General features: G+C 46.7%; 1 protein-coding gene across 6 annotated transcripts in view; it reads left to right on the forward strand.

Annotated features, from left to right (window-relative positions):
- The window catches only part of TOP3B (DNA topoisomerase III beta), a 636,381-nt gene that overhangs the window by 36,937 nt on the left and 573,197 nt on the right, over nucleotides 1-26,247 (forward strand). Inside the window, exon 1 of one of the 6 annotated variants that reach the window (XM_069619977.1) lies at nucleotides 20,796-21,305. The exons of 4 other annotated variants lie outside the window; for them this stretch is intronic. The gene's annotated coding sequence lies outside the window, so the exon portion shown is untranslated. Of the gene's footprint in view, nucleotides 1-20,795; nucleotides 21,306-26,247 lie in introns of those variants that run through there. One more of the 6 variants, XM_069619979.1, reaches the window with a different exon arrangement.

Below are 26,247 nucleotides of genomic sequence, written 5' to 3' on the forward strand. Positions count from 1 at the left end.
GGTGGGTTCGAACTAGGGAGTCTCCGACTCAGTGGCTCATGAGGTGTTTGCCTCTTCAGTGCCATAGCTTCATCTTCTGGTTGTGATAATCAAAGATCAATTTACAGGGAAATCCCCACCGGTAGCACATATTTGGGCTTGTAGCCATGTGGTAATCTTTTGCAGGCGTCAGCGGTTGGCCAAGGTGTAGGGCGAGAGATCCTGAAACAGGGTGAGGGAGGCCCCCTGGAAGACTACTGGTTCCGATCTTCGGACTGCCGCCATAATCGCCTCTTTTTGAATGCTACCTGGGAAAGGACGTCCGGCACTAGATTACATGCTGTTGTGCTGATGGGGCCCAGTGGGCCCTGTCCAAGTCTAGGTTCTCCAATTCCTGGCGATCAAGCAGGGCCCTGAAGAGGGCACTTACATATGCCGCGAGTTCTTGATCTGGGACATGCCGGGGTATCCCTCGTAGGCGAACGTTGTTCCTTCTGGAACGGTTTTTCAAATCCACTTGTTTCACTCTAATGTCCTCCAGCTACTCCTCAAGCCCCTCCACCCTCCTAGTCAGCTCGGCACGATCGTGCGCCTGTTCACAAGCTGTGCTTTCTAGGTTGCTCACCCGAGATTCGAGGCCCAGCAGTTTAGTGTTCAGGTCTGCAATTGTTCTGTCTAGGGAGTCTTTAGATGTTTTTATATCCTGTTTAATCTCTTGCGTAATGTCCTGCATAAGAGCCTTTAACATGTCCTCCAGATCCATCTTGAAAGTACAGTCTCGGAGGGGGACACCTCCAGGGGGGCGGGGTGAATGGACCTCAGCCCGCACTGCGTGCCAGCCTGACTTCCCAGTGTCTTGTGGGGCCAGGAATGCAGGGATGGCTTTGCTTTCCCACCTACTGTAGGCATTGCCAACGAGCCCGGTTGTGATGTAGAGACAGAGGGGGTATTCCTGTGAGCCGATGCTGAGCTGAGACCCAGCGTGGCCCCAAGGTGACCCCTCCTCCACCCCTCGTTCAGTAGGGCCTCACACATGAAGAAAAAGAGGAGTACTATTAACGCAGAAAGGGGGGGGGGTTAGGGCCCCTTACACTGTTGGTGCACGTCGTCAGCTCCTCAGCGAGGATGAGGCTGCAAGGGGACTGCCGCCCCATTACCTGCTTGGAGTTCCAAGGCTAATACGTTGCTGCTGTATGTGCCGAGGGTGCAGCCCGCGTATTGCTTGGGTAAAAAATGATTCGAAGTCAGGGAAGAGAGGAGTGGTACCTGAACATGTCGTGCCGTTCGTGAGGAGTATATAGGCCAGGAGAGGCGCAGAAACCGGAATCATAGCTCTCTTCGGGGTTTGCAGATCAGGCGCACCGGTACGGAGCTCATGGTAAACGCAACCTCATGGCGTGCTACCTAGCCATGCCCCCTGAGTTGCTTATAAGATTTAATCAACAAGGGACTTTCTGGCCTTCCTAGCTCTGTAAGTCTCATATCCCTATCAGCTGGTCCAATCAAATATATGAGCCTTACAGTAGGGGCGGGCCATTTTCAGTTTAGAGCTCTTTTTCGTACTGAAAAGCACACAAAAAGTCTTCATGAAGGTTCTGGCTCCCATAATAACAGCCCTTCACTTAGAAGGGATACAGGCCTTTGCTAATTTGGATGACTGGCTAGTGTCGGCTTCATCTAGAATCCACATGGTGGCACATATGAAGAGAACATGCAGATAGGTGGAGTCAATCGGCTTTAGGACCAACCAAGAAAAATCACACTTGGAGCCTACTCTGGAGCTGCTCTGCATCAAGACTCATTTTGTAACCACCAAAAAACTGGATCATATTTCAGAATGTCTCGGATATCAGTTGAATCGTATTCTCCAAGACACATGGGGAGATGTTTACAAGCTGTCTCGTGGGCAAGACTGCACCTGCAAGTGTGGGTAACATACTCCACACTCCAAACTCACTGAGCCGCCTCACCTCAGAACAAATTTCAAGGCTATTGTTCCACTGACCCCAAACATTCGATCAGTGATGCACTGGTGTCTCAGAGAGGACAATCCTCTAAGGGGGTTTCCTGTGAATGGTGGCTGTCCTATCATACTTACCCCAGGAACCAGAGGCAGTGGTTGTGGTGCAGCCTCAAGTGATCTGACGAGCGAGGACAAATGGACACTGGAGGCCCTTCCCCCATTCCTCCAACTGGAAGGTGCTAGTGCCGGCATTCACAGCACTGGCATGTTTTTTTTAAACTAAATTCAGGGCAGTGATTCTAAGGACTGGCAGTGTCGCTGCTTTGCCTTGTATTAACATGCTAGGAAGTTCCAGATCCTGGCAGTATGCAGGTCTGGTGTATTAACTGGGAGCATTGGCAAATAAGAACGTTGCCTCTCCAAGAGCTGTTTATATGAACGGAGTAAACAACTTGGCAACAGACCTCAGTTTAGATTTTTCCCCCCTCTCAGAAATTGACTTGGGGTATTCAGGAGATTCAGACCCCCAATTCTGAGTCTGTTTACTTCACAGGAGTACACAGTACTGCCCCACTTCTGTTCCAGGTTTCAGGCAAAAGAGGCACGGGGTAGACCTGATGCCCTAGATTGACCAGAGGGCCTTCTCGCTGAATTTCCTCTTAGCACACTGATCCCCAGGTGTCTGTTCAATATCTGGAATTGAAGGGTATCCGTGACACTGGTGGTAACTTTGGCCAAGGAGGTCCTGGTTTCCCTATTGCAGGATCTAGCAATAGGGAAGGATTTGAAGATTCCCCTCAGGCGGAGCTCAGTGTTGGGCCCCTCTCTAAGCACTCTAATAGATGTGTTTGGCTGTCTGGCAGTTCAGGCAGAATCTCTTGCAAAGGGGTCTCTCGGATCTAGTCGAAGTTCCTCACATCCGGCTACCCTACAATCAAACAGCTGTCACTCGAAAAATCATATTGTTTGGGGTTGAGGAGGGACATTGGACATCTTCACTGTGATTTGCCAGTGGTCATGCAGTTTCTGCAGGATGGGTTCTGAAGGGGTTTGGTATCCTCTACCCTAAGAGCACAGAAGACCGCCATTGGGGCTTTTCGGGAACCATGGCTGAGTTTTGCTGAATGAGAGACTCAAGTGAACTGGCTTATAAAATGCTTAATTCTGGATAGACCGGTGGCCTGCACTGGCGTTTGCCATCAGGATCTGCTCCTGATACTGGAACTTCACTTCCCTCGATTTGAGCCCCTGAATGAAATGATTCACAAATTCCTCTCTTAAGACTGTGTTCCTGGTACCAATCCCATCAGCTAGGGAACTGGGTGAGATCAAGGTTCTACTTGCTATTTCTCCTTTTTGAACAGTTTGTGCATAAGCCATTGTTTAAAAATGTGTCCTCTCTTACCTTTCTAACGTGGTATCAATGTTTCATTGCTCCCAGGAACGTGGCACTGCCAGGCTTCTATGCAGAATCATTTTGAAATTCTGGGAGCTCTAGTAGATGGATTCTGCCATGAAAGTCATATTGATAAAATGACCCCCCCCCCGTTTGAGATAGCGCTCTGTGTTTTAAAATCTGGTGTCTGTGAGTTGGTACCTAGGTAAGCGTGCTGGCATTTGGGTGCTGTAAGGAACTCATGGTGGCAACAGTAAAGACCGACACAAGTGATCACAGTTCAAGGGTGTTTATTAAACTGTAAATGCAGGGTGGAAAAACGCCTAATCGAAACCTAAATCTAAGATGGAAGCAAGCTTTGATCATCAAAAGAAAAATAAGACCGTCCTTGTGGTGTCATATCAGAACAAAAAAGGGCCTATACTAAGAAAACCTTATTGACAATTCCTTACAACTAATTACACAAAGGGTGTGGGATAAGGGTTCAATAAAGAAAGAAGTATTCACAAAAAATAATTCAGGATGTGATTGCCAGGGGTCTCCCATCCCCGACTTTTACCAACAATTCCTCACAGGACTTTTAGACTTTGCCACTTTTCGTTAGCATCCCTCTGCCGGGTTCACTCTTCCTAATCTTCACCTTGCGGGATTTACTTCCCCTTCTTCACAATCATCTGTGTCGGGCAAAGACGTTGGACGGTACAGAGGATTTTGTAAGACCCTTTTATGTCTAAAATGACCTCCGCCTCTTCCCAAGGCCTTCCGGTTATGGTAGTCTCTACCTTCGGGTAATTGCCCAGAGGTTTCTGCGTGAGCACCCATGTGGTGCTGGACGCCTCTGTTGCAGGCTTTTCCCTCTCTTTCCTAATAGTTCTTTTACGCTTTCCAAAGTTCAAATGATCGGTTTGCTTCTTTTCGTTCAACACAGCCCAGTTTCTTATCGACTCCCCCCTCGACTCATCAGCTGTGATGACGTACTTGGCTTTCTTCTCCTTCGAGTCAAGGTTGGTACCACTGACACCAGCGTCTCTCCCCGGCTTGGTTATCAGCGGAGCAGGGTCTTGTGTACCATTGACATCTGGGTCAACACACGCTGGCCTTTGTTCGCAGTCTTATGTTTCTGATTGCAGAGGTTTCACAGGCTTGGATTGGAGAGGGCAAGGCCACGTCTCTCCTCATCACCCTCTCGGTATTCACCGTCTTTCGCCTCCTCTTGAACTGCTCTGCTTAAGTTAGCCCTCATATTGTGTGGCCTGTCTTGCTCGTTCTGTGCTCTCATGCTCCACCTTTTATCCCTAAGGGAAAGGGACGTCGGGTGTGAGTGATTCAGGTCAACTGGCTGACCCTTGTATTGGGACATGTCAGGTAAACGGCTCTGTTTTAGTCCGTTGTCTTTCGTGTTGTGCGAAAGTGTTCGTGTCGGAAAAGGGGAGGGGCAGTGTTTTGGAATATCCTACGTTGAAAGATGGGGGGGTGGGGGGTACTGCGTCTCGCCCGTTAGTGTCCCACTCCCGAAGGACCCCCCAGCCAGGTGATCCTCCCTCACTGATCCACCCCCAGGAACTGGATCCAATAGACATTTGGCCGTGTCCTGGCCACCTGGATGACAGATCCCCGGGGACTAGCCAGGGAGACACCGTCAGTTTTCTTATAGTCCATAACTTGACTTGCCAATATCCATGTTAGACATGTATACTTTCTGCTGGACATCAGTAATTGGCACGCCAGCAGCTGCTTGGGCCACAGAGTACCTGGCATGAAAGTATGCACAGCCAGAAATGGGCACATGCAGCAGAAAATTGGCTTATGTTTGTTTTCTTTTAAACACACAATTGGCACTACGGAAACCCTTTCACATCATACTGATGTTTGACACATCCCCTTTATATTAATCCAGTATTCTAGGGTTTGGGAAAGTGTGGTGTGGAATTCCAAACAGCCTCCCTTTTAATGAGTTAAGGCCACCCCTTTAGTGGAATCCTGTTTTGTCTACAGAAGGACTTCATCTGGAACTTTATTCGGGTACAATCTGACCCAAAGTCCTCTTCGGTAGAGCTGAAGATAAAGTCCTCCAAGAAGCGGGAACAACTACTTTCCTACCGATCCCAGAGAACATTTGGCGTGAACTGCTGTTGGACAAGGCCTGTCAGCAAACTGAACACTGGTACCCATGATCCTGTTAACTGGAGGTGGCAGCCCCTGCAAGTACTCATTGGAAAACGTCCTGGCTGGGTGGTGCAGACAAAGCACTTTGTGTATCCTTTGCTAGTCTTGATTGGGTCTCACAGCAGCCGAGTGACCAAGAACTGCTCTGTGCTCTGGTTGCTGCTTCAAACCACTTGTGAGCTATGACGACCCAGGCCTTGCATGCCTGTCGCAAGCTATTTCAGGCCAAGCGCTGTTGACACTTGTTGAAATGCACCATTTATGGCCCAGCCAACCCGCTCGCCAGGCCAATGCTGAATCACCCACTCAGAAAGCTCCCAGGCTCACATATCAACACGGTCAAGTCTCAGGAACAAGCTTAACAGGTATTTGAAGTGGTTATGTTCTTCTGGTCAGTTTAAAAGGCAGTTGTGAACATTAAGACCCCTCTCTCTACCATTTTTCATTCTTTTAAATTTTTTAAGACCTTTTCATTGAACTCTAATTTTACTACTGAATTTGTTGCCTGGCCATCCCTGCCTTGAGATCCAAAGTGCCCCATTTATTCCAAAATCTGCATGTCTGTGCCTTCTTTTACAGGGGTGGGTTACTAGTGTTTGTGGTGTTTGTGTGTATTTTTAGTTTAAAAGCTATTGCTTTAATAGACTCTGGGTTACACATTTTCATTTTTGGTATCACAGTGCTATCATTCTTTGGATGCTTTTATGTTAGTTTACAATCTTCTCGAAGAGAATGGTCTGCCCTCAGCCCATGCTACCTTAACGAGGCAAAGGAGGTGTGCCATATGTTGTTCCTGTTTTGGGATCACTGCTGGTTTAGTATAGGAGTTTCAGTCTCTACTCATCTCTATTCTCCATGCAAAGCAGTGGTAGTTCCGTTAAAACGTACTGGGGCCAGGCACTCGTTAAGCTTGGTTCTCAGCGGTGTGCAACAAAGGTGCAGTGTGGTGTGCAGCCTTCCTAGTGGTCTGTGTAGTGTATCGTAGGCCCCCCAAAAGCAATGCTTTAGCATTCATCAACAGTACTCGAGCAAGGAAAAGGGAAGTTACAGTAGTGATTTGATTACTTACTGGTAATCTTCATTACTCTAGTCCTACTCTTCCTCATCCCAGTGCATGAATCCCATCTCGGGAGAGGACCCCATGATGTAAGTGGACAATGGTAACTACAGGGTACGGAGGTGGATACAATTTATATACTCCACCAGTAAGTAGAGCGCGGCGCGGCCAGGGATACATGAAAATATATATCTGATATATATATATATATATATATATTTTTAATAATCCATTTTATTGGTGTTTTGTAACGGAAGAAAACAAACATTAAAGAAACCATATAGTACCGTCCTGTGGCAATCCCTCCTCTATCACTTCTTTGGCCCCTTGCTCCTCTTCCACCTGCTCTCCCTGTGTCCCATCAAATCACCTATGTCTCCCCTTCTTGACCCATGCAAGGACATGTCATTCAAGTCTATTGATCAGGCCTCGTCACCTCCTGCCTTCCTGGATCATTCGGCTTCCAACCATCGATTTCGTGTTTCTGAGTGCATCTCAGATGCTTTTTATACCATTCTTCCCAAGTCACAACAGTAGACCACCCCTGTATACTTCGTGTGTTGGGACTGCCCAAGCCCGCTAGCAGGTCCCTTTTATCAGTCATCAGGGCTGTGTTATTTTCCCTAGAATTAAAGCCTGCATTGCCCCAAATGTGAAGGAGTGTTAGTTTGGAGCAGTCACGTACCAGGGAACCATTGTTCTGATGTTTGTTAATCTGCTTAGAATCACATGCTGTGCATAGGTCCGACATCCAGTGGTCACTGCAGAGTACTGCATTTTGTTTTTCGTAGTCGAAAAGGGGACGTCGACAAGGCGTGTCTGTAACACTATCCCTATAGTGACGTGCGTTGTACCCATAATCCCTCACGTGTCGAGGTCCCTCAGATTGTTTTTTTCCGCCCAGCTTCTGGTCGCCTTACGCGGAGCTCCTAGAGAGACATTGCAAATACTTATTATCGGACCTCAGTCCTTAATTATACTTATTATATTGTTAAAGATCCCTCCCCTCGACGTTAGCGGTGGAGCTGTTTCTCCGCCTAGCAAGTTTTCGACGGAGGGGAAGAGACGGAGGAGATCCTTCGGCGCTGCCGAACACGTGGCCTGGCCTCGCCGGCCAACATACAGTAGGGAGAGTGGGGGTTCGAACTTTTATCTTCTCTTTGAGAATGTCTTTCTTTCTCCCCTATCTTTCCCTTGGGGTTGTTATCACCAGTTATTATTGCCTCAGCTATGGAGAGGACACCTTTTAAGTTTTGCCCACGCTGTAGGGGCAAATACACTTGGAAGGACAAACACAAGCTCTGTAATCGTTGCTTGCCCCTCGATCATAAGGAGGACAGCTGTGCGGCCTGTAAGCTCTTGAAACCAAGAACTCTTAAAGAACGCAAAGTTAAGAGGTGGGCGGACTACGCTATGTCGAAGTCAGAACAACGCGTAACGCAGGCAACGTCGACACCAGAGTCCTCTACTGACAAATTCGTTGTCGAGAGCCTGGCGAGAATTGTTTCCGAAGACACACGTAAGCGGACGACGAAACAAACGTCGAATACCGCACAAAAAGCTATAGAAACACCGAAAAAGCATAAGAGTAGCCAGGAACTGCCCCTTTCATCTAAGGGCACTTCGGAACTACCGGAGGGCTTTTCAGATGGCGACGGAAACCTTTCTTCGCCGTTGTGGGAGCGTCCTAAGCGTTTTGAAGGTGAAAACACTGATGTCCCCCCTCTAGACTATTCAGGGGTCCCCCATGAGACCCTTGAAAGACTGCATTCTTGTATGGAGAAAATGGAAAGGTTTTTGGGAAACCAAAACCCACCCACACCCAAAAGACTAAGAGAATGGCCCCAGGATGACCCTAGGGTCAAAATTCCTAGGCTGTTTCCCCCTTCTACAGACGTATCTGACCTCACAGAAGAGGAGCAATACCTCCAGGAAGATGATGAGTGTTTGGGTGGAGAGGAAGAACATGAGGAAGAGGGGTTTGAAGAAGATCCTTACACTAGTGCAGGAATTTTCGAAGAAGATACAGCTACCTCGCAGCCTTGGCAATCCCCATCAGTGCACTCAGACCCTGATGTCTTTCACCCTTCTCCTCCCAAGGATTCACCTATTGGAAACACCTCTCCCATAGATGACCAACCTTCACTTAATGCACTATTGCGCAAGGCAGTAGTGCATTTTGAAATAGACACAGGGGAGACTCTTCCTGACATAGTCTTTGTAGAGAAAGTTATTAAAGAAAAAGCCCCTGTTAGTCAGTCTATTCCGCTCCTGGCTTCTATAAAGAGAAGAATAACTCCTTCCCTTTCCAATCCTGCCTTAGTCAGAGGGGTCAACCCTCGGATAGAAAAGCTCTTCAGCCCTTCGCCCTCTGACCCGTTGTACATCAGAGGCCATTCTATTCCGGACTCCCTCGTAGTTACTAATACAAGTAAAAGAGCAGGGGTACCACTATCCACTAGTGAGGCACCACCTGACAAAGAGGGCAAAAAGCTCTATGCACTTGGTAAGAGAATCACGACGTCCGCCGCCTTTTCAACTAGGATTGCAAATAACAATTCCCTACTAGCTAGCTACGCAGATGCACAGTGGAGCAAGCCAAGAGAATATCGTCAGACCGCTGGGTATTATCCACCATAGCCCACGGATACTGCATCGAATTCAACGGTTCCCCGAAGTACAGACCCCCACGGAACCGACGCATGACACCGGAACACCTCACCATTCTTCTACAAGAAGTAGAAGAGCTACTGAAAAAAGAAGCTATAGAGGCTGTCCCCCTATCTTAGGTAACAGAAGGTATTTATTCATTGTACTTCCTTGTACCCAAAAAGGACTTAACCATGCGCCCTGTATTAGTTCTGCGCCCAGCGAACAAGTTTGTCAAACCCCAAAAGTTTCTTATGGTGACCTTGCAGGATGTAATCCCACTGTTATCACAGGGGGATTACATGACAACACTGGACATGAAAGATGCATACTTTCATATTTTAATGTTGCCAGCGCACAGAAAATACCTCAGGTTCAAGATAGAGAACAAACACTACCAGTTCAGAGTACTACCCTTCGGGATAGCATCTGCACCAAGGGTATTCACGAAAGTACTGGCAGTGGCAGCGGCCCACCTGCGCAGGTTATCCATCCCGGTATACCCTTACCTCGACGACTGGCTCATAACAGGGGATTGTTACGAAACATGCTTCTCCAATACCCAAAAGACTGTAGACCTTTTGTTCCAACTGGGCTTCTCCATCAACGAAAAGAAGTCCATCTTAGACCCCAGCCAAATCAAACAATTCCTAGGGGCTCTAATTCGAACAAAGGACGGCCTCGTCTTCCCCTCCAACGAGAGGGTCCAAAACATGCTGTTTCAGATCCCCCATTATGTGGCAGGTCGAGAGCTGACGGTACGCAAAGCAATGCGCTTGCTAGGAATGATGGCGTCATGTATTTATTTGGTACCTCACGCGCGCCTGCGCATGCGCCCAATGCAAGAGTGGCTCAACAGCCAGTGGTGTCAGGCCAGCGGACAATGGGACGATCTAGTGGTGGTCTCGCAGGCCTTGGTTCTCTCGCTAAGGTGGTGGACAAAAGAAAACCTGTTATTAGGGAAAACTTTTGCCACACCCGCAGTGGAAGCCACTCTAACCACAAACACATCCCTTACAGGATGGGGGGCTCACCTATCCCATCACACTGCTCACGGAGCGTGGACTCCGAGCTTAGCATCCAAGCATATAAACCTGCTGGAACTACTAGCGGTGTTCAAAGCACTGAAAGCCTTTCAGGAACACCTACAAGGAAAGACAGTGATGGTCCTCACAGACAGCACCACAGCCATGTACTACCTCAACAAGCAAGGGGGCACTCACTCGCCAGGACTGTCCAAGCTGTCCCAGAACATCTGGAAGTGGGCTCTCAAACACAACATGTTCCTACTATCACAACATGTACCAGGGGAACTCAATCTTCTAGCAGACAAACTCAGCAGAGACTTCCCCCTGCCCGTAGAGTACGAATGGCGGTTACAAGAAGACATCGTCTTCGACGTCTTCACACAGTGGGGTTTCCCAGAAATAGACCTGTTCGCAACTCTGGAAAACTCTCAATGCCAAGATTACGCCTCCAGGTACCCCCAGAACCAGTCCAAGGGGAACGGTCTATCGATTCCATGGTCAGGGAAATTTGTTTACGCTTTTCCCCCGACTCCCCTTCTCAACAAGATAGTGCACAAGATGCACCAGGAACAAGTTACCATGATACTGGTGGCCCCTATGTGGCCCCGACAGCCATGGTTCGCTCACTTGTTGGAGATGTCTCTATCTCCTCCAGTGAAACTGCCCTGCCCGTACAACATGCTGTCACAAGACAGAGGCAGGACACTGCAACCATGCCCTCAGACCATGAACTTAGCAGCCTGGCTCCTGAGTTCATAGAATTTGGACATTTACAACTTCCACAGAGGTGCATGGACATCCTCAGAGAGGCCAGAAAGCCCAACACTCGTCACTGCTATTCTAGCAAATGGAAAAGATTTGTCATCTGGTGTAGAGGGAAGAGTATCAACCCCGTTGACTGCTCTCCCACACAAATTATTCTGTACCTGACCCATTTACTGGACTCGGGTCTAGTATTCAATTCTATTAAAGTCCACCTGGCAACGCTTTCTGCTTACACCACTTCACAACTCAAAGTATTGTGGTGGAAGATCCCAGTAATCAAAGCCTTCATGGAAGGAGTAAAGAGAATACACCCTCCAATAGCAAACCCAGCTCCCGGCTGGGATCTAAATGTGGTACTTGCCTGGTTCATGGGGTCACCCTTTGAACCCATGCACAAGGCAACTCTTAAAGATCTCACTCTTAAGACTGCTCTCCTAATAGCTATTACCTCCATTAGGAGAGTAAGTGAACTACAGGCCCTTTCGGTTTTAGACCCCTTTGTAACAGTTCACAAGGATAAAGTGTTTCTACGCACACACCCAAGGTTCGCACCGAAATTCATCTCCAAATTCCATGTTAACCAGTCTATAGAACTACCAACGTTCTTTCAAAATCCTTCAAATCTAGGAGAAAAAAGCCTGCATACACTTGATGTGCGCAGAGCTGTCATGTTTTACATGGAAAGAACTAGTCCACTGAGGAAGACTAATCAGTTCTTTGTCTCGGTGGCAGCAGGAAGAGAAGGGGATGCAGTTTCAAAATCCACTATATCTAGATGGATTGTACAATGCATCACTCTCTGTTACACTCTTGCTAAGAGAGAACTACCCTTCAAGCCAAGAGCACACTCTACTCGAGGCACTGGGGCATCCATAGCATTCATTGCAAATGTTCCCCTTGAGTCCATCTGCAAAGCGGCAACCTGGAGTTCTGTACACACCTTTACAAAACACTACTGTCTAGATGCCCACTCTAGATCTGATTCCCAGGTGGGACAGGCAGTTCTAAGACATCTTTTCTCTACTGTTCCTTCTCACAAGCCACCTCCAACTCCGGGTACTGCTCGCTAGTCTATGCACAGCATGTGATTCTAAGCAGATTAACAAACATCTGAAGACAATGCATTACTTACCGTAAAAGCATTTCTGATGGTTGTATCTGCTTAGATTCACGTGCGCCCACCCTTCCTCCCTGCTCGGATGGAAGGAGCATAGACATCCTTTTCTATATCTCTCTTTTCAGGGCAGAAAAATACAAACAGAGGGACCTCGACGCGTGAGGGATTATGGGTACAACACACGTCACTATAGGGATAGTGTTACAGACACGCCTTGTCGACGTCCCCTTTTAGACTACGAAAAACAAAATGCAATACTCCGCAGTGACCACTGGATGTCGGACCTATGCACAGCATGTGAATCTAAGCAGATACAACCATCAGAAATGCTTTTACGGTAAGTAATGCATTGTCATTCTGGCCGTTGTATCTCTAATAAACTGTTAGAACCCCTGTATAGCATTGCATTCCCAGATTGTGTGGAAAAAGGTGCCGACCGCAGTCTTGCATCGCAAACAAAAAGAATCTGCCGCCCATACCATGCTGTGTAGCCTCTCTCGGGTGTAGTACATATGGTGCAATATTTTGTACTGAACTAGGCACAACCTGCATGTTATGCTCGCTTCTCTGGGGGAGACCAGGGCTTCTATCCAGTCTTACTCTTCCAATGCTCCTATGTTTGCCTCCCACTTTAGGATTGTTAGGGGTTTTGAGATGAAATTGGTTATCATCTAGCATAGCCCTGTTATTGCTTTTCCCATAATTTCCCCCTCCAAGATATTGGCTTCTGTGGGAGATCATTTAGGGACGTTCCAGCTGTCTGTTTTTCCTGTTCGAGGGCATGCTGCAACCATATATAAGTCTATTCATCTCTATTTGTTAAGGAAAAATGTGCTCGGTAAGGTTTGGAAGGAGGACAGTTGACCCTGTACTATGACATGCTATAGTTTCCTGATTCCCGTGTGCCTGCCATCCGGTTTGGAGACCTAGCTTTTTGACTTCTGGAAAGTCTGTATTACCCCCCACAGTGGTGCGTCCAATGTAACTATAACCCCCACAATGAATTGCTTTCAATGTATCCCTTCAGGCTTCTAATGTACGCAACCCCCGTTTGAGGTGGTTTGTGGCTGAGGGTAATCGTATATCACTTGCAAAGGGGGGGGGGTAATTCCCATGCATTCCATGTCGAGCCTGATACGCGCCAGTACCCCATCGCCAGCCATACATCTATTCATGTATTGCTGTAAAATGTGAAGCCCAATAGTATTTCTGGACATTTGGGAATCCTAGTACCCCCCTCCCACACCTTTCTGGTCAGTGTACTGAATGTGATTCTTGGGGCAGACTTGCCCCAAATAATCTCCCTTTGGATATTTGCTATGTCCCGAAACACTTACTGAGGGGTTTGGACTGGGGTGTTCTGGACATACAGGATTCTAGATAGCACCATCATTTAAACAGATTTGTGAGGGTCGCCCAGTTCTTATCGTCCCCCTGCAGCTTCTCAATCACTGGATCCAAATTGTCCCTTTGAAAAGTACTTAATCGAATCATTAGCTATCTTCAGAGGGCAATTGTCTGGTATGGCTTTGCCTTCTTCCTTCACCGTCATGATTTCTGTCTTATCCCAATTAATTTGGAGTCCACTAAAGTCTCTGAACCTCCAGACCACCTCCACCACCGGGCACGTGAACCTAGGGTGGTCCCCTAAATAAATGCATAATGCAATACGGTCTTTACTCTCCACTCACCCTCTCGGCCATGAGAATCCTCCTGTGATTCGGGGATCCGATCTCGCCCTCACGCCAACAGTTCCATGGCCAGCAGGAACACAAGTGACGATAAGGACCACCCTGGGAAGGATTTGGAAGTGTACTCAAGCCTACTCCATCCCCGGTCCCCTGCAATCTGGTTTCCGCTCTACTCACGGAACAGAAACTGCACTCCTTGACATAAAGAATCAATTGGATGACGCAGGTAAACTCTCTCTCTTGCTTCTACTTGATCTCTCAGCAGCATTTGATCTCGTGGACCATAAATCCTTATGCCACCATTTGGCATCAGTAGCATGTTTTTCACCGCAAGCTGCCTGTTGGTCGCCTGCTTCCTTCAACAGTGGAACATCAAGAATTTTCGCAGGCGAGGCTTCAGTCCCCCCCAATGCCCACTACATGTTGGGTCCCGCAAGGTTCATGTGTATACCCCACCTTCTACAATATTTATACAAAACCCTGATTCAACAACTTGGGTATCTCCTTCACAAACTACGCTGTTGAAACGCACATTATCATTCCCCTAACCAGGACTGCTCTACTGTAACCACTATTTCTGAGACAATCCAAACCTGGAAGGCTCAGCGTAGCCTTTGCCTGAAAGACTGAGCTTCTAGTCGGGCCCCCCAACTAGTCTTGCAAACCTTGACCCTGCATACCATCATTTCACCATAGATGGTACAAGACCCCTGTGTCTACTTCAGTAAAAACTTTGGGCATTTACTTGGAAGCCTCGCTCAACATGACCCACCAAATTAACAATATCACTTTCACAACTGCCAATTTGACAAAACTCATACGAGCAAGTAGACCATTCCTCTCTACTTCCAACTGACTCAAAACGGCCTGCGCCCTTGTGGGGTCTGAGCTGGATTACTGTAACGCCTTACTCTGCTGCACTACTGAAAAGAACTTGAATAGGCTCCAAAGCATCCAAAATAATGCTCCACGTGCTGCACTGGACCTGAGCAAATCCATCCATATACCTGAAGCCAGGAGATTGATTCACTGGCTCCCCATCCGGAATTCAAAACTCTTTCCATTTCCCATCGCTGCCTGACCAACAAGGCCCCCCCCTCCTACCTTGTCTAGAGGATCAAGAAATACCTGCTAGCCAGACATCTCGGATCCTCCGCAGTCCCCTTCTCCTGTCCCTCAGGATTTAGATGGAAACCAGACAGTGGCGCTAGCTTTCCAGTGGTGGTGGCGGCTAACCTCTGGAACAATCTGCCACTTCACCTACGTTCTGAAACCTCCTACCATCTTTTCAGAAAACACCTAAAGACACACCTGTTCATCTAACCCTGGATATTTACCCACCTACTATATCTGCTAGTCTTCATCTTGTTTGTAACCAGCGCCTGGGTGCCTGAGGGCTTTGGGCGCCTATACAAATGTAGTAATAAAAATAAACACAATTAAATGAAAATACCCATTGACTCACTGTGGGTTCACATAAATCCATTTTGTTTCCATTACCACCCATAGGTATTACCATCGTAAAGAAGCCTTTTCCGAGTCTAGGGCCACCAGAGCATGCAGACCAGTCAATTGTGAGGACTCGCTTAAGGCATTATGAAGCCAGCTGAGCTTCATTCTGGTGGCCCTTCCCTGGCAAAAACCCACATTGATAGCTATTATCAAGTCGCTGATAAATTTCTCCAGCCTAGTTGCCAACAGCTCTGCCACAATCTTAGTCTCCCTACTGAGTAACGATATCGGCCGGTAAACACTACAATTATCCACAAGTTTACCCGCCTTGTGAATAACCACTATCCTCGCCTGTTGCAAGTCAGCCAGAAGCGTGGCTTTCCAAAAACATTGCCCCCATTGCCTCCAATACCTCTGACCCTATTATTTTCAAGAATTGCGTCTGAATCCCATTCGATCCCGGTGTTTTCCCGGATTGAGCTGACTCACTGCAGACTGGATCACCTCAAATGTCGGCTCAATTTCCAGCCTCTGTTGGGTTTCCAAACTCAGGTTGATCATTGAGGTATTCCACTTTGTCATCCGTCGCAGCCCTCACCTTTTCCCTGTAAAGCTCTCGATAATAATTAGCGAAAGCTTCAGCAACGTCTTCCCCTTTTTACACCATCAGGCCCCCTTCCATCAGTATTTCCCTCACCCGTCTGGTTCCCTCCTTCTTTTCTAGCCAGGCCAACATCCCTCCGCATTTATCCCAGTCCTTGTATATCCTTGCCCTTTTATCCCAGTATGCTGCTTTAGCTTCCTCGAGCGTAACTGTATGATAACAACCTGTTCCCCTAACAAGGTCTCTCCTTGTCTCCTCAGTATGTTATTCCAGGTGTTCCCTCTCTGCCATATCCACCGCCCCCTCCAACCAGATCAGCTGTGCGTGCTGATCCCGTTTCAAATTCCCAGTCGCACAAATGACTTGTCCCTTTGCTATGGCCTTCTATGTGTTATGCACCGCAGCGTGCTGATGCTTCGTGCCTGAAATCCAATCTTGGTAAGCTGATCATTAGACCAGGTTTTCCAAGGGTCCGGGCTTGAGGTGAAATGGACAGATCAACCACACGAGACCCACTCGTGCTGTTATTCGTACACAGAGGACCCCATGCTAGTCTCCCTGCACCGGCTAGAGGTGCCCTGGTAGTAGGTGGTGCGGGGTAATGCATAGAATCACTAAGAACAGGGCACCGGAGAAGGAAGGAACCCTAAGGGAAGGGGTCCAATTAGAAGAGGAGAAAAGGAGAGCGTAGACAAGGTGAGTCAGACAGAAGGAGTAAGGTTGCACAGTGCTGTGTAACCAGAAACCCACAGGTCCGGGAACTGAGAAAAGTGGAAAGGAGCGAGGCAACCAGGAAATTTGAGACGTGAGGAGCGCAGTCTCAGCCACTACTTTTTACTTCGGCAGTGGCATTCATGTGATGGCATTCATGTGATTGGCTGTGGTTGCTAGGTGACCTCGTCCTGCAGCCCTCGGCGCATGTGCAGAACGGCACCTGGGAATCCAGCGCATGTGGTCCAAGAGCAAGATGCGCTCCCTGCCACCCTTCCCCCGCACCATCGTGGGAACAAATTCCATTCCATCCACAAAGGTAAGGAGCGTCGGCGATCATGGTCTCTACCAGGGCGACCGAGGTGCGTGCATGATACTATGCCTCCCATGTGACATGACTATTGACCATCCCTGTTTTACTGCCAAAGTATTCCTCGGTTCCCTTACAAAGTTGGTCCACTATCTCAGGCTTATTGAGATAGAATGTTTTGAGTCTCCAAGCCCCGGATTGCCTACCCCCTTGCCCGCTATGCAAATGATCAAGGGCGTGTGGTTGGAGATGCCTCTGGGAAGGAAGCTGACTGACTCTACCCTGCCTACCAACCTTCCAGGCAGGAGAAAATAGTGCACTCGTGAAAAAGATGCGTGCGCGTTTGAGTTAAAGGAGAAGCCCTGATCCTCGAGTGCAGGACCTACCATATGTCAAGCCCTTTTGCCTCAATTTAGTTGCACAGCTTTGTATCTGGGCCGCTGACTCTACTGCTTTGAGATGACTTATCTAATGCCGGCTGGGCCGTGTCGTTAAAATCACTGCCCACCATCGTTGCATCTTCCCCATATTTTACTTACAACGCTTGTACCATGTTAAGTGTCTCAGTCTGCACCGTCGGTGGGGCGTAGAGATTTATTATGCATAGGGATTTCCTCCCACAAATTGCTGTGATTAGCAAGTATCTACCATATCGGCCTCTCGCCACCCGCGTTACTTCAAGTGGCAGTGATTTTCATACTAGAATTGCTGATCGGCTATTGAACCCTGAATGTTCCACTACCGAATATTTTGTCCTCCAGAAGGAAGGTGCAGGTGGTCCCCAGCATCTGGGTCTCTTGTAATAGCACAACATCACCATTTATGAGCATTAAGGAAACTGGTTACCAGGTCTCTTCATTTTATCTAGGAGCCTGTTAACGTTCCAAGTCATACATCGCAACGATGTGAGAATGTATCCATTTGTCTCTATCAGTCTGTTCACCTATCCTTTTGTATAATACCTTCAGACACACCCAGGCACACTGATTCTAGTAGACCTACTGTAAATTATTGAACTATAAACATCCCCAACTGTGGACCACCTCTATCCCACGCTCCCCGCCTCCCCAACCTGAAGCATATGTCGCCCTCAAACAAGAAAATAACTACCACCACGACCAAGGGCGGGTAACCGAGTGTGTGTGCAAACATCTGTCCTCCGCTCCGACTACTCGGTGCTCATTTTCTCCATTCATCTTCTCAATATCTTCCTCTATGTACGTAACCTTATGAATAGGTTGTGCAACACGTCCGTGTCAGGCTGACACATGGGTGGGTTGTTCAAGGTGTACTGAGCATCTCGTCCTGTGCATTTTGCGAACCTCTCCCGGTATTGTCCAACCAGTCCCATGCTTCCACAGGAGCCGTGAAAAACCTTACCACGTTGGGGTCCCACTACCTTAATAGTGGCCAGGAAAAGTATAGCATACTTGTATTCTTTGTCCCTCAGATGCTTTTTCACAGCCTCAAACGACTGCCTGGCTTTCTGTACTGCTTGTCTGGGTACAATTCTGCTCGTGCTGCATTGACTTGTAAAGGTCCCTTTCGAGCTGCTTGCGGTTTGACGTCCCGATCCCTGTACTTGCAACAGGCCAGGATAGTGGTTATTCACAAGGCGGGTAAACCTGTGGATAATTATAGTGCTTACCGGCTGATATCGTTACTCAGTAGGGAGTCTAAGATTTTGGCAGAGCTGTTGGCAACTAGGTTGGAGAAATTTATCAGCGACTTGATAATGGCGATCAATGTGGGTTTTTGCCAGGGAAGTGCCACCAGAATGATGCTAAAATGGGTTCATAATGCCCTAAGCGAGTCCTCACAATTGACGGGTCCGCATGCTCTTGTGGCCCTCGACTCGGAAAAGGCTTTGACTCTGTATGGAGGTAATACCTATGGGCGGTAATGGAAAAAAATTTGATTTGGTACCAAATATAGATTATTTGAGTAAAGCTGACCTTTCTGGTCTCTGTATCGTCTTTGGATGTCCTAGGAGGAAGCAAAATGGTCCACCTTGGCCTGTAACTGCCTTTTTTTTGCTTTTCTTTAGCCATGACCCTTCTTGTTCTCTGGCCGGGACTGGTCTGTCTGCCTGCCTCCTGGGAGTATGTAATCCCACTCACACTTGGAGTGAATCAGAAGCAGTGCTTGTGGATCCAATGCCACTGTTGCATGTCCCTAAAAGGAATGGGGGGGGCATCACACCAGCGGTTGTGCTATGTGGAACCTGGGATTGGACTCACTCCACCCTGCTCTTGATCATGAGGTCGGCCTGCCCAGTGTGAAGAATCCCTTATGGGATCTCCTCAGAAACCTGGTCTGGGACCCTCTCGTGGCCAGGGAAAGGCAGGAACCTTCTGATCCTGACCCCAGGGCTGGTGTTCTGCCTGTGGGAGGATCACATTGAGGTAGGACCATTGGGGGAGAACCAGGCCAGGAAGACTGGGAGGAACCCCTTTTTAACTTCCCTGTAATGCCTCCCTTTTAATGTTTTTTTCCCAAATTAAAGAAGTGGTAAAACCTGACTTAGTTTATGAGGACTTTGACGAAGAAAACGGAAGACGCATGTAGCTGTCGAAGTCCGGCAATTAAGCCTAACAGATCTTCCTGAAAGAGTGCTTGCGTATGCCTAAAGCTTTTTTTCCTTTGAAGACTGAACGTTGTACTATTGAGAACAATTATTCTTTAAACCCAGAAGAAGTTGTACTTACGAGAAGAACAATTAATTACCCAAGCCAAGAGGCGAACCCCTTCTATAGTGAAGCACGCCATGTTTAGAACTATGCACCTGATCTGCAAAGCTGTTAAAGGTCCAGCATCCTCCGATACAAGTGTGACATTGTTATCGAAGTTGAAAGCTTGGCAATAAAGCTTCAAGGTAACTGCTGTAACCAAGAAGGTGTGAATAAAGCTGGGTAAGAGAGCTGGGTGCTTGTAAAGAAGATTGAACAAATAATCCGTAATGTTGAGACTGCTGAAGTTGGAAGAAAATCGGTCTTCATGCAGAAGCAGGTTATAGTTGTGACCTTAAGACAGACACAAGAGGCAAAGAGGCAGTCCTTTTCTTGGAGCATAGGAAAGAGTGCCTTACCTACCTGTAGAGGTTGAGGATACCTGTCTTTATATGCCTAATAATCCTGAAGTACAAAGTTGAAGTAGAAATATCTGAACTGCGGTTGTGTATAATACTGTCAGTGGATGTTAAATTTACGTTGGTTGAAGTAGTGCAACAAAGGAGTCTGTTCCCACGGTAACCGTAGTAGACTGGTGGTTGTCAATAGCAAAGCAACTACCAAAAAAGAAGCATGCTGACAATTATATCAGATCACTGCAGAGGTCATAACCATTTGTAAAGTTATCGAAGGAGATGTTGTTCATATATTCTTTGAACTGTGGCAAAACAATCTTGCAAAGAGGATATCCAGGATCACCATTGATGCTATTTTCTTGGCTGGAACTGAAAGGGGATCTTTTCAATGGAAAGCTGAGGAACGCATACCAATGGACTTTTGTTTGAACTTTTGGTTTTACTTGGAATTTATAAGAAGTGGTTCAAGACTTTCCTTTTGAACATTTGGGAAATTGACTTTGAACAATCCTAGGGAAGGGATTTTACCCAGGACTGGTTAAGGTAATCCAAAATACTGGTTGTATATTGTCCCCTTTTTATGTTTACGTTTTTCTTTGAATGTTTTTATTGTTTAGTGTGTGGGCCAGTTTGTTTATGTAGGTAGTTATTCCCTAAGTTTTTAGTCTAGGTAGTGAATTCCCTGATAGAGTAAGATTAGAGCGGATTCATTTGAAACCTTTTTCTTTAATAAAAGTATAATTTCGAGAGAAACACATAAGTGGTTGTCTGCCTCACATTACTGAGCCATCTCACCAGTCACTCCTTCTCTGTATTTCCACAGTGCCTCCCTTGCCTGCCCGGCACCAGAAAAATCTGTCCTTCACTGGCGCTGCCCCCGCGGGCCCACTCTCCCCTCTCAGTGACGAAACACCTGCATCCTCCTCTCCTGGGTGTTGGGCCTTGATAAAACACCCGTCCTCTGTGGGGAAGTTGGGTGTCCGCTGGGAGATTCCTGACGTGCGTTTGCCTTGGAGGCAGCCCCCTCCCTTCACTGTCGCTCCCGAGCTGCTCCTCTTGAGATGGACTGCTGCCTTCCCCCATCTTGCCAGCTGCACGGCACTGTCTGCCTGGGGCTTCATTTGCACACCAATCGAGCCGCCTACTGATTCCTGTTAGGATCCGCCTGTTGCCGCAAAGTTTTGCCACTGGACAGTAGTGATGATGATGATTCAATTTCCAAAGTTTGGAGGCTTAATATTCCTCGCAACCATGCAGCAGGAGCTGAGCAAGACAGTGACTCAATGCTGCTGCAAAACAACGCCCCCATGAAAATCGTTGGCTACCTCAAAAGTAAGTACTGATCAGGAAGAGCAGGGCTAGGTGTAATGGAGACTACTGGTAATTAATCTGCCCATGAACAAACCATTCTGTGCTACCTTAGAACATATACTTCGAAAATGGAGCACGTTCACTGAGCATCTGCGACATTGGTAGGCTTAGTAGATGGTTGAATTGAGTGGAACAGAGCATCTGTGAATTCATGTGGGAAGACATCTTTTAGGAGGTGCTGTATGAATAAATCTGGGATCAAACTGTGTTACGAGGAGTGGACTGACTGATATACGGTGTGAGGGTCTCATTTCGCTGTTTTTCTGAGATGTCCCAGCCCTCTTCTGTCTGATTGGATTATCACGTAGATTGGACTCTCCTTACTTTTTTTCCTCTCCCATATACTAACTGGTAAGGAATGAGATTAACGCCTACCAGGATCCAAGAACTCATTAGGGACCTCTGCTAACGCAGTATGAGGAGGACGTGCTTGAAAGTTACAAGTGCCTTTCTAAAAGGACATCCCATCCATTTCAGTTTTCCATTATCTGATGAGTCTCAGGGTTGTAGCACCCAACTTGCTTCTTGTCTTGGGGATACAGTGCCATGCTTACTTCTTGATTTCACAATCCAACTATTGGGTCTTTGGTGCAGTTATCCTCACCCGGGGGCTGTGGATGACTTTCCTAAGCTTCTTGATATTAGTTCAAATGTACTCCTATTGCCAAGTATTACATCTTCTCCTTGCTTTGGTGAATCAGTGAAGCATTACTACCAGTAAATATTTCTTCCCCCGTCATCTTGCAGTCGCTGCCAGGCTCTTTTGCCAGGCTCTGTTTAACTCATTAGCCTGGGGCAGCCCTCCTGATCCAAGGCTTTCATCCTCAAAAGGCTCTAGGCTTCTTTCTTGGTTGATTAATTCCTTGGTTGGTTTTTTTCCTTGGTTCTGTGATCCCCTCTCCAACCCCACAAGAAGTCTCTCAATAGCTTGTTCTCCTTTTTATGCTGGTCTTGGCCAGTGTCTGAAATCTAGCATCAATAGGCTTGTTTCCTCTCCTGCTCCTTGTTTGCTCATTTTCCCTTCAGGATCACATGCAAGTATGTAGGGTATGGCGGAACACTGTGAGATTTCCCTTGTATATTCTCCAGGTAGCATCTCATTACTTGTGATCACCCCCTGCCCTTGGAGTCCCTTTCTCTGCTGAAGATGGTGTACTTAATGTGACTTCATCACAGCAAGATCATCTCGGAGAAGTCCCTTAACAATCTCTAATGCCAATAGAGATTACAGTTAGTAATTCACTTTAGAAACCTGTAAACCTATGTACATGCTTCTGCCATGACAACACCTGATAAATAGGTCTCCAATGTGCTTTTAGCTGTGTCATAGCTCGCATTTAATGATATCTTGACGGTCTCCTCCATTGATGGAGGAAAAAGGTCTGGATTGCGCGGCACAGGATTAAGATCTTTTATTCAAAGTACATACCTGATACAAAAAATGTGGTTTTGGTGCTTTTTTTCTTCTTCTTCTGGGAGTTGTAGGGGTATGCATTTATACCAGCAACTTAGGCAGTCGCCCCCTTCAATGTAGTATCTACGGTCTTGTCATATTAAGGTGATTTAATAACCATGCCCACCTGGAAGGAAAATGGCTGTCAGAAATTAGGGGGTTACTCTTCTCTACTAAGCAGCTCCTGGGGTGCGTGACCTATCTAGCAAAGTCATCACTGGTTCCCCAATGAAAATCTCCCCTCATGTGGCCAGGGAAAGGCAGAAGCTACTTGACTCTGACTCTGTGGCTGACTATCTGCTGGAGGACCACATGGGTGGAGACCAACCTGGTTGGGGTGAAGATGGCTCACTAGAAGAAGACCCGTCATACCCCCCATATAAGGGATAATGGTCACCAGTCATTGCCTTCCCAGCTATGTATGGCATATTGGAATCTGGCACTTCCTGTTAAAACCATACACCAACACGTGGTTGTTCCTATGGGCCTACTATGGCGAGGAAGAAGGCCTGAGTAATGAAGTTCATGAATGCCATAAACTACACAGTACAGGCTAGTTGTTCCGACCAGCTGACCAATGCCTGGAACTTTACAAAGTCTGACAAGCTGGGAGTATGGAGACGCACCATACACAAGGGCAGTTTGGAAACCAGAGGACCACCGAGCAGACTGGAGCGCACGAAAGACAGTGGCAGTGTGGGTAGAAGAGGCTCTGAGACCAGAGGTCCACTGCGTGGCAGTATGGAGCAAGGGACTATTGGGAGAGCTATTGCAGTGCGAGGAATGGGGAGCCTATGCGATGCTGGCCAGAAGACAAATTATACCGCTGGGCAATGCTCAGACCGTGGAGAATGCTGTAGCAGCCATGAGAGACCGGTGAGCCCACACAAGGAGGCTGGGGCACTGGGGTGCTTAGAGGTGTATACAGCATGCCTATTGAAAGTAATTAGAAAGCCTAGAAGACCCAGAGCAAGGGGAGCTGTGGGAACCTGGCAAGCACATGAAGTTGTGAATGAAAGGCAGGCAAAAGCCCAATATTCGAATGGAAAATAATATGAAAATAGGACAGTGTTACAACATTGGCAAAGTCCTGGCATGAGAGACTGCCCGATTTGAATGCAAATCTGGGAACTACACCCAAAATACAAGTAGTCCAGCCTTAACCAAGACCCGGCAGGAGAGTACACCATGCCCTTTTTGTTTGAACTGTGCTGAATCCAAACCAGGAATGAAAGCAGGTCTTGTGAAGGATTGAAAAGAGAGCAGAGACAGAGACAGACAGAGAGAGAGGAGAGGAAGAGAGACCAAGACCTACCCTGACCTTTTGGGTTAAACTTTTAAACCACTGTTCTGACAGCAAGCAAGAGGAGAAAGTAAAGAAACCTTGATAATACAAAGCCTTATCATATATTTGAAAGTGGTGGAAAGGCTGAGTGGAGGAATGACACTGTGAAAGAACTAAGAAACATAGGGGCAGGGAACCCCCTTCTAATGATGCTGGAACCTTTGGTGTTTATTTCTTTGACACCCTTTTCGAACTTGTAGTTTAACTTGTGAACAACAGCTGCAAGTGGCAGCTAGAGAACATTAAGCCATTTTGCACTTTGATAGGTTTAGCGTGTGAGGGTCTGCCTAGGGTTTTGGACATAGGACGGAAGACTTTTTCTTGGGACATCTTGATGGGGACCGTAATTAGTTTTGTTGAGGCAGAGAAACCCCCCGCACCCCCTCTAGAGTTAGGGAAAGATGGGCTTTTCTCCAACCTATTTCTTTTAATAAATGTTTATAGCAATTAACACTATGCCTCTGTGTCTGAGTCTTACTCACGATTCCTCACAGGTTATAAAAAAATCTTAACCAAGCGCAAGTTACCAGCTTGTTGCAGACATAATGCTAACCTGTGATGAAAAAAACAACCAAAAAAAAAGTAATATTGTAGGTAGCAAAGCTGTTGCTGGTTGGCCCCTTAAATTGTGTCTGCCCAATGGTCAAAATCTGTTTATGGTAGAAAACCGAGTCAAATACCTGCGCCAGTTTACAAAATTGCCTGCATGGGTGTGTGGTTTGTAGATTGGAACAATAATGCTTCAGATTGTAATAAGTTATTCAAAAATAACACTTTATTGATTCTTGATCTTCTATTCAGGGTAAGATGCAATTCTAATTGATTATCCTCTGTGATCTATATTGTAATCCTCATATAGTAATCCTCCTATTGTAATCCTTCATCATAAGGTACAATTCCAATTGATTGTACTCTGTGATTTATACAGTAATCCACATTGTAATCCTCATTGTTATCCTCTACACGTGTTTCACCACTATTTTTGATGTGGCTCACCAAGAGGAAATGTAAGATGCTGCTAAAGTTTAAGTAGCTCTTATGTTTGTAGGTTCTACTGGACGGGAGTTCTTGGTCAGAAACACTGATCGTAAATGTGGGAAATCCCCTTGTCAGGTAATGACCCCTTATATTGAAGATAGAAGGGATTCCAATTCTCCATCACTATTCTCCACGTATGCCCATCTTAACCAAGTGCACCTTCAGCCCCTTGCTTTCTAAACCATAGCACATCCAAGCACATAGCTATACATTAATGCAAACTGGTCTCATTGTTTGATTTTGCATAGAACAGGTAAAGACAGTTGGACATTTTTTATTTTGTGCTTGTTTTGTAGTCTCAAAGGTAGTTATTAATTAACATTTTGATAACTTTCTTTGGGATGATTTGTAGAAAATTGTAATATATAACAGTTGTAATGTTTCAGAATGTATTATGGGGAAAATGTATGTCTATAGAAAAGCCAGAACTATTGGCTTTGCCATTTCTTGTTCATAATCGAGATTTCTATCCGGACACCTGAAAAGTGCACAAATTCCACAACACGTGGTCCACTGCATGCTGCAGATTCATCATGCGATTAAAACTGAAAACTGGGCGTTGTTCGTTCGTGATGCAAGCTTCCAGATAAATGAGCACCCCTTTGAAGAAAATGAATGTTAATAAAACCTCCTGATTAAGCAGCTGAACAAGTAGTGAAAATGCTTCTTTGTTATGTGTCCAGGAGTTTGTGGGATATTTTTCTACAGCTCTCAACTGATTGTAAGAAAAGAGGTGTTAACATTATTTTCAGGATTTTGAATAATACATCTTAACTTCTATAAGGGCAACCCAAAAGCTCCTCTTTCTCATCTGTCTGAATACTTAACACAGAGAAATGGGACAAAAGGAGGTTTTGATTGAGGAATTTCTTGCTTAGTGGTCCTTTAGTTGTTGCTGCCCTTTTCTCCTACACTAATTATTGCTGTTTCAGCTATTAAGAGCCAAAGCTGCTTCCGTGTATTTTTTTGTGCCATTTCTCCATTTATGTAATCTGCAAATTAGCCACGAGTGCTACTGCAAAAGAATCCCAGTTTGAGCAGGTCATCCTGCAAAATGTTGTTCATTG

Source organism: Ambystoma mexicanum, chromosome 10 (assembly GCF_040938575.1).
Source record: "Ambystoma mexicanum isolate Mex_15411 chromosome 10, UKY_AmexF1_1, whole genome shotgun sequence".
In the NCBI taxonomy this organism is placed as follows: domain Eukaryota; kingdom Metazoa; phylum Chordata; class Amphibia; order Caudata; family Ambystomatidae; genus Ambystoma; species Ambystoma mexicanum.